Below are 10362 nucleotides of genomic sequence, written 5' to 3'. Positions count from 1 at the left end.
AGAAATCAATACTACAGTATATACAGACCCAATAGAATAAAGCATATGTCAATGCAATTCATACAGAATCATGTATAAGATGTACGAGAATCTCCCAATACATATGGGACAAAATCATAAAAGAACAGATATCTGTCACTACATCATCAAGTGCATCCTGGATCTGTTCCTCGGTCACTACCACCAGACGCCTCTGCTCCCTGGAATCTTCGGGAACCTCTCCGTGGACATACTCTCGCAAAATGTCCTAACTATCGGCAGATACGGCAACTACCAAATACTCCTTGGCATTGCTCAGTGGGATGTCTTCCTCCGCAAGTCCTGCAATAAACTCCAGTATAACTCGGGCTAGAACCACTGGAGCTAGATGAACCGCTCGGTCCGCTCCCTAATTTCTTAAACTGTTTCTTTCGAGCTTTCAACAAATCTGGCTTCCCACTTGTACTGCCACTATCAAATCTGAGAGGGGACTGCTGTGTCTGGGGTCGGATCACATCCAACCTCTCTCGTTGTCGACTAAAACTTACCTCAGCTCTCTTTGCTTTATTCAAAGCGTCACCAAAATGCTGGGGTCGCTCTACCTATACCAAAGAAGATCTCAACATTCAATCCGTTGATGAACTGATCCGTTACAGCTTCATCATTCCCAGCTATAATAGGAGTAAAATGTAATAAAGTAAAGAATTTAGCAACATATTCTTCAATATTCAGTTGGCCCTGTTTCAAATTTTTAAACTCTGCTTTCTTGTCCTCTCGGTACGAAACTGAGAAAAATCTTCGATAGAATTCCGCTCTAAAGATTTCCCACGTAATTACCGTACCACGCTGTTTTAATACTCTTTTGATTGTAATCCACCAACTCCTTGCGACGTCGTGTAACTGGTTGGGCACTAGTTTAATTCTCCGTTCGTCTGGATACTCAAGTGAATCAAACAATATCTCTATATCATCTAACCAATTCTCCCAATCATCAGATGTCTCAGTACCTCTCCGAATCGGCGGTTGAAATGACTGAAACTGTTTCAACTGTATTTCCATCGGAGTTTCTGACACATCTATCTGATCAATCGAAGTACTACCTCTTTCTGGAATTCTTCGAGTAGGTATATCTGATAATCACCAGAGTTAGCAATCACATGAGATAAATCAATCTCAGTCCCTTTCTGATCAGCTTACCTCTGATCAAGAATTGGTTCTGATTCATTTTTAAATCAGACATATTACCAAATCAACTCAGATATTCAGGTAACATGTATTTAAAAACAATAACACATAATATCATGCTAGCACACACAATGTAATTCAACATTATAATAAATCACATGCAAGCAATCACACGCAAGGAAAGAAAATTCATTCTACCCCGCTCACTAGCCTCTACCTTAGTCTAAGGTAACCTACAGTTCTGGAACCTACTGCTCTGATACCACCTGTTGTGGGGACCTGGACGCTAATTCAATTCTTAATCATCATTAGGATCAATTTATTAATTCAAGTAATTTGGGTCATAAAAAAAAATTCTTTAATTGCGGAACGTAATGGAATCTAACTAATATACAGATTTGTATAAATAAAGTACAAGTCATGTACAATTTACATTCAATAAAAACTAAGGTTTAACAACTAATTATCAAGTGTTCAACCCTATCTTTAATCCGAGTCCGTAGTCTCCACTCTAATCATGATCTCTCTCTCTTCTTGTCTTGACCCTGATCCTGTCCCACCTGTTGTCATGCACACATACAAACAAGACAACAGTCGGATAACTCCGGTGAGAATTATATTCCCAGTATAAACCATGTATACATGCATTTCATATAAACAATATAAAAGCATGAATTAAACATTCATAACATGTATCAAAATCAGAACATGAATCAAATATTCATCACATGTATTATAATTCTAAACATGAATCAATATCAAGAATAAATTATATTCTAAACATATACTATCATCAGGAATATAATTCCATATCAAGTAATGAATCACTCTCCGTGATTCTCAGACTGAGACTCGACTCAGTCCTAATCTAGGGATCCCGATCAGAATAAGAACATACACCCACCTATACTCCCGATCGGGGTGGTAGTATGTTCTTATTCATGAACTTTGGCTCTTTCCATATCGAACACCAGTAATAGAAGAAACTCCAATTCTATCCACTCCGATATAGCCAAACGTCCGGTGTCTTGACCTAACCGTCACAGACTTTGGCATTTTCACCAGTATCCTATCCTGTGACAATGTGCAATGTGCCAGTGACGATTCCATCACTATCCGGCATTACTATCACAAGATTACTCATTCACAATTAGGCGTATCCGCTTAATGACTCAATACATAAATCAATAAATCAAAGATATCAATCTCATACAATTGCAAATATCGATGCAATAAAGTAAAGTATGTGATTTTGGAAAACTCAAGTCAATCGGACTCGAGTTGTGCAATCCCACATCAACATAAATTTATACCTTTGTCTTCGCGATCTGACGAAGTCGAAGTCTCGAAGTCAAATATGTCCATATCAATCTGAAATACAATATCGCATATGCACAATCTCAATATGCAACTCAATTTAAAATCTATTCTGATCAATACTCAAATCAAACATAATCTGATAAATATCGAATCAAGATACAATCTAATCCATATCGACGATATCACGATATAATCGAAATCACTACTGAATCTGATCAATATCAACCCACTGATGTTTCGACGGTATAACAATACATTCTCGCTAACCCTGTCAGTCTCAACATCCAGTTATAATAACAGCACTCATAATCAATATTAGTACAACTTATAATCTGAATAACAATACAACTCTGATATTGAATCTTCATCAAATCAACTCTGAAAATCATAACAATTACATAAACAGTCTGTTCTTCAATCGGACTTCAAATATATAATATCTACTATATCAGAAACACCATATATGATGTATATTCAATTCTGACAATATCATAATTCCAAATCATGTCTAAACGTAACAAAACTTACATCCAGTTGTAGCCTGCATCGATAGAAACTTAGTACTGAAGTCGGATTCAAAATCTGACGGACGGATTTCTCGTAAATCTCAATTTCCCACGCCGAAGCAACTTGAAGCCTTTTTTCCGTAAACTCTCGGCTGCTGAATGAAGATTTGCATGTATATATATATATACATCTCGTGCATGTAAGGCAAGTGGCTCGGTGTACATGCAGCACGTCTCGCGCATATGCGCGACACTCCTAGGCGCATATGCGCGAGACCTTCAGTCTCCGCGCGTAACCTTTACCGTAGCTCGCGCATATGCGCGACTTCACCCCGCGCATGTGCGCCCAACTCTCTTCCTACCTCGCGCATGTGCGCGGCTCACGTCGCGCATGTGCGCGCAATGTTCTGTTCCAGCCCCTTGGCTACTGGACACCTCGGGCATATGCGCGCCCTCACACCGCGCATATGCGCGGGGTCTTCTGCCAAATCCGCGCATGGCTCGCGCATCTGCGTGAATGGCACACCCTCGCACATAATTTTGCGTATTTTCTCGTCTTTCTCGGTCTAATCCGTTCCGTCTATAATCACATCAATTAATCACTAACTCATTTCAGATTAGATTCAGATTACGGTAATAAAATCTCGAGCATTACACTTTGAATGACTGGATTAAAGATGACAACAGAATGATAAGAAATTACTAGAAATGAGATCTAATGCTGAGCTGAAAGGAAATTCTGAGTTTGGTTTAAACAGTGATGGGTTGATGACCTTCAGAGGTCGAATCTATGTTCCTATTGACGATGATATTCGACGAGATGTTTTGATTGAGGCTCATACCTCACCATATTCGATACATCCAGGTAATACCAAGATGTATCAAGATCTTCGTCGACTTTTCTGGTGGCCAGGTATGAAGAAGGATATTGCGTTGTATATTTCTGAATGTCTAACATGTCAGCAGGTTAAGATTGAGCATCAAAGACCTGCAGGATTGTTGCAGTCATTGCCGATACCTCGGTGGAAATGGGAACACATCACAATGGACTTTGTTGTCGGACTTCCGAAGACGCAGAAAGGTTATAATTCCATTTGGGTTATTGTTGATCGTTTAACCAAGTCATCACATTTTCTTCCTGTCAAGACAACTTATTCGATGAATCAATATGATGCTGAGGCTTATGTTCAAAAGATTGTTTAACTTCATGGGATACCAGTGTCAATTGTTTCTGATCGTGATCCAAGATTTACGTCTGAATTCTAGAAGAGTTTACATAGAGCTCTGGGTACAAAGTTGGCCTTCAGCACAGCTTATCGTCCTCAGAGTGATTGACAATCAGAACGAGTTATTCAGATTCTTGAGGACATGTTAAGAGCCTGCATTATTGATTTTCCTGGAAGTTTGGATTTGAAGCTTCCTCTTGTGGAATTCACATATAATAATAGCTATCAGTCCTCGATTGGCATGGCACCTTATGAAGCTCTGTATGGGAGAAGGTGTCATTCACCTTTGTTTTGGGATGAAGTAGGTGAAAGAAAGATGTTAGGACCAGAGTTGGTTCAACAAATGGTTGATGTTGTAGCATTGATTCGAGAAAGAATGAAAACTGCCCAGTCTCGACAGAAAACCTATGCAGATGTTCGAAGAAGGCCTTTGGCATTCGAGATAGGTGATCACGTGTTTGTTAAGATAGCTCCTCTCAAGGGAGTTATGAGATTTGGAAAGAAGGGGAAGTTGAGTCCTCGTTTTATTGGACCTTTCGAGATTCTCGACAGAATTGGCGAGCGAGCTTATCAAATGGCTTTGCCTCCGGATTTGGATAGAGTGCATAATGTATTTCATGTCTCAATGCTTTGTAAATATGCATCGAATCCAACTAATGTACTTCGTCACGAACCACTAGACTTAACGCCAAATTTGAGCTATCATGAGCGACCGGTACAAATACTGGATCGAAAGGTTAAAGTGCTTAGAAACAAAGAAATTGGGATCGTGAAGGTGTTATGGAGTAATCATATCATCGAAGAAGCAACATGGGAATCTGAGGAAGAGATGAAGCAAAGTTATACTGACTTGTTTATGTCACTAGGTAAATTTCAGGGACGAAATTTTTGTAAGGGGAGGAGAATTGTAATAGCCGATCGTTCATGTCTTTTATTAAGAATTACGGTATTTTTATTTTGATGGTTTATGGCTTTACATTATGATATGAATGGTAATGAATGTTATAGAATGGAATAGATAATGGATGGGTAGAATAGAAGGTTGATTTTGAGTTAAATAGGTAATGGAAGTGCTGTAACGGTATGAAATTGTGGCAGAAGTTGTGGTTTTTAGCATAATGTTTTGTTTATTGATCCAATCAATGTGAGGTCTCTTTCATTAGAAAGATAAGACATAAGGCTATAACTTTCATGTTTAGAGTTTTGTTCAAATCATTGTGGAAGACAAGCCAAAAGCGCCCCGAAGTGTGTCGTGCGTATCGTCGTTCCTACAATGACACATGTTGGGAGAATGAGCATAACTATTTTCTCAAACCTTCAAATGACATGAGGCCAATTGGAGATGAAAGCCAAGACATAAGGCTATAACTTTCATGTTTACCAATTTTTCTAATTAGGACGGTAAGAGGCGTTTCGGAATCTTTAAGCAAATCAAGCCATCTTCGCTGCCTCATATTCAATTCGGACGGTGAAAACAGATATTTCAAGCTTTTGTGATCAGAATAGATTTCAAACTTTTCACCGTACAGATAATGTCGCCATATCTTTAATGCAAAGACGATGGCTGCCAATTCAAGATCATGAATTGGATAACGAGATTCATGGGGTTTCAGCTGTCTCGAGGCATACGCAATCACATGCCCCCGCTGCATCAAAACACAACCCAATCCGCGGTGAGGTGCATCACAATAAACAACAAAATCACCAGTACTTGACGGGATAGTCAGCACTGGAGCACTGGTCAATCTCTTCTTCAATTCGAGAAAACTGGTCTCACATTCCTCAGACCAAACAAATGGAGCATTCTTCTGAGTCAACTGTGTAATCGGTTTGGCAATACTCGAAAAATCTTTAATGAATCGGCGATAATATCCTGCCAAACCCATAAAGCTGCGTATCTCTGGTACAGATGTCGGTCTCGGCCAAGAGATCACCGCCTCAACCTTACTGGGATCAACGGATATCCCGTCTCCGGATATAATATGCCCCAGAAATACCACCTGTTTCAACCAGAACTCGCATTTCGACAGTTTAGCATATAGTTTCTCTGCCCTTAAAATTCTCAACACAGTTCTTAAATGCTCAGCATGCTCCATCACATTCCTTGAATAAATCAAAATATCATCGATGAAAATAATCACAAAATCATCGAGATATTTCTGAAAGACACGGTTCATTAATCCCATAAATACCGCTGGTGCATTCGTCAAACCGAATGGCATGACAATAAATTCATAGTGTCCATACCTGGTTCTGAATGCTGTCTTTGAGATATCAAAATCCCTGACTCTCAGTTGATGGTATCCAGATCTCAGATCGATCTTGGAATACACCGAAGAACCTTGCAACTAATCAAATAAATCATCAATACGAGGCAATGGATATTTATTCTTTACCGTTGCCTTAGTCAGTTGCCGGTAGTCGATACAAAGTCTCATTGACCCATCTTTCTTTCTCACGAACAGTACTGGAGCACCCCAAGGAGATACACTCAGTCTGATATACCCCTTGGCCAGTAAATCCTCCAACTGTTCTTTCAACTCTTTTAACTCGATCGGTTCCATCTTGTACGGAGTCCTCGAAATCGGAACTGTTCCTGGCATCAACTCAATTCTGAAGTCTATCTCTCGAATCGGAGGCAATCCAGGAATCTCATCTGGAAAGACATCAGCAAACTCACACACCACTGGCAAGTCCGCCAATGATGGGCTCAACTTCAGTAAATCAACTGAATAAACCAGGAATCCATCCGCTCCTTTTTGTAACAATCGAGTCATATTCATAGCAGATATCAAAGGAATTCTAGCACGAGAACCCTTACCATAGAATTTTTACTCCTCAGCCATTTCAGGTCTGAATCTCACTATCTTGTGGAAACAATCAACTGTAGCTCGGTCCTTGGTCAACATATCGATACCGATAATACAATCAAAATCAGATAAACCAAGCACAATACAGTCTAACTCAATTGTATGCCCATCGTACTGCAGTATACAAGATTTCACAGACTTCACTGATATCAAACCTGTCCCTAACGGGGAAGAGACAGACACTACCGCAGGCAATGACTCAATAGTTAATGTATGACTCAATGCAAACCTTTCAGAAATAAAAGTATGCGATGCACTAGTATCAATTAATATGTATGCAGGATAACCAGAAATAAAACAGTTACCTGCCACAACATCATCAGGTGCATCCTGTGCCTGCTCCTCGGTCAAAGCAAAAACTCGGGCCTGCTGTCTAGGAGGCTGGCTCACTGTCTGGCTTCCTCCTGGCCTCTGCTGTGACTGAGTAGACGGTGCTGGCTGAAAGGAATGAACAGCAGATGGTCGTCTACCTGTCTGAGCCACTGATCCAGATGACTCAGCTTCCTGGGATCCGTGGTTACTTCTCTGTGTGCACATTCGGGCAAAGTGTCCTTTGTTTGCAGATACGGCAGCTGCCAAACACTCCTCGGCACTGCTCAGTGGGATGCTTCCCTCCACAAGTATTGCAAATAGGTCCAGTATAGCTCTGGCTCTGTCGAGGACTCCCAGAGCTAGAAGAACTGCTTCCGGACTTCTTGAACTGCATCCCTCTAGCCTTAAAGAAATCCTTCTTCCTAATACTGCTGCTGCCACCTTCAAATCGAGGAGGTGGTTGTTGTGGTCCCGGTGCTGGAATCATAAACGAAGCTCCTCTCTGTCTCATCAGACCGGCTTCGGCTCCCTTGGCTCTGTTCAAGGCGTCGGTAAAATTGTTCGGTCTCCCAGTGTTTACCAACGTAAATATTTCCGGATTTAGGCCATTTATAAATTGGTCAGCAACGGCCTCATCATGTTCAGCAACGTGTGGAGCAAACCGCAACAGTGAAGAGAACTTGGCTACATATTCCTCAATGTTAAGCTGGCCCTGTCTCAAATTAGCAAATTCGGCTCCCTTGTCCTTTCTGTAAGACACTGGAAAGAACCTCTGATAGAATTCAGTTCTAAACACATTCCAGGTAATGGTCGTACCTCGGTGTTCCAATGCCCGTTTTGTTGTAATCCACCAGTTTTTAGCAACGTCGTGTAACTGGTGTCCTATCAATTTCACCCTTCGCTCGTCAGTATACTCTAAAGATTCGAACATCATCTCAATATCGTCCAACCAACTCTCACACTCCACGGAATTCTCCGTACCCTTCAAAGTCGGTGGATGGAAAGACTGAAACCTTTTTAACAATGTCTCCATTGGAGTAGCTGTAACGTCCAATTGAGGATTGGACGTGCTACCCTGTTCTGGTACTCTTCTCGGAGGCATATCTGATAATTAAATGGATTAGTAACCCAATTACAGCAGATCAGTTTCAATCCTCCTCGGATCATCTTATAGCTGATCCATTCCAGATAATACACAATACCATATCAAAATCAGATATTTCAGGTAAACATGTATTAAAGCAATAAATCATGCTAGCAATCAAAAGCAGGAAAGAAAACCTCAATCTACCCCGCTCACTAGCTCCTATCTCAGTCTCAAGGATCTATAGCTCTGATACCACCTGTTGTGGGGACCCGGACGCGAATCAATTCTTAATCGTCATCAGGATCAATTTACTAATCAAGTAATTAGGGTCATAAATTTTTTTCTTTTTAATGCGGAAAGTAGTGAGATCAAACTAATATACAACTCAATATAAAATAAAGTACAAGTCCTGTACCGTCTACAAATCAGTAAAGACTAAGGTTCAACATCTAATTATCAAGTGCCAAAACCCTATATACATCAAAGTCCGAAGTCTCCACTCTATCACGATCTCTCCTCATCTCCTGGACCCTGATCCTGTCCCATCTGTTGTCATGTACACATACAAACAAGACAACAGCCGGATAATTCCGGTGAGAATATAATCCCAGTATAAATCAACGAAACATGTAATCGTATGATACACATAAAAGCATGGATAGATAACAGCAATATATATCAAAAGCTGAAACATAATCAATATCAAACTGTCGACAATGCTCTTGACTCCACGACTCAGACTAGACTCAATCCTAGTCTAGGGATCCCGGTTTCCAGATGTGGGTATTCCTATATCGACCAACAGTAGTAGAAAAGACTCCAGTTCTATCCACGTCGATATAACCAAACATCCAGTGTCCTGACCTAACCGTCATGGACTGTGGCCCTATCACCAATATCCTATCTTGTGACATCGTGCAATGTGCCAGTGGCGATCCCGCCACTATCAGGCACATCTGTCCCAAGATTTCTATACTATCTTGTGACATCGTGCAATGTGCCCGTGGCGATCCCACTACTATCAGGCACTTCTGTCACAAGATTACTCGTCTAATACCTGCTATCTATAATTCAAGAGAACAAGTACATCAATCAAATCAATGCAAATATCAATGCAATAAAATAGAGTATGTGATTTAGAGAAACTCAAGTCTAAACCGACTCAAGTCGATCTCCCAATACCACATTGACTTATACCTTTCGTTTGTAGTCTCGGTCTGAAGCAATATCAATTCTGAACTCAAGACTGTCTCTGTAAATCTAAAACGACATATTGAGAATCATAATATCAATATTCCATTCTCAATTCAACACTGAATCTGATTACTCTGGATTTAATTCAAATCACGGCATAACGGCACAATCTCAGTATCTCCGTCAATACCATATCAACAGACATCAATTACCAATCATAACTCATATCCGATACAATCTATAATCCAGTCACAATTCAAATCTATCTGATATAAATCAATATACCCTAAAAATTTATAACAATTCCATAATCGATCTGTTTCTCAATCTGACTTTTATTCTACGATGTCTAGTATATCAAGAACATCATATATGAATCCTATTCAATTCTGACAATAGCATAATTTCAAAAAATGTCAAAACGTAGCAAAACTTACGTCCAGTTGTAGCCTACGTCGATAGGATTGCAGTACTGAAGTCAGATTACAATTCGGACGGACGGATTGTACACAATCGCGACTCCACGATTTCAAAAACAATTTTGACAACGTTTCCTTCGATTTCCTTTTTTTGAGGCTTAAGAAGACATGTGTGTGTGTGTGTATATATATATATATATATACGTTACATGCATTAAGGCAAGTGGCTCGCTTCTTTGCAACCCACGTCTCGCGCATATGCGC

The sequence above is a fragment of the Primulina tabacum genome, chromosome 5, assembly GCF_025594145.1.
Source record: "Primulina tabacum isolate GXHZ01 chromosome 5, ASM2559414v2, whole genome shotgun sequence".
Lineage (NCBI taxonomy): Eukaryota > Viridiplantae > Streptophyta > Magnoliopsida > Lamiales > Gesneriaceae > Primulina > Primulina tabacum.
This window is presented reverse-complemented; position numbering follows the sequence as displayed.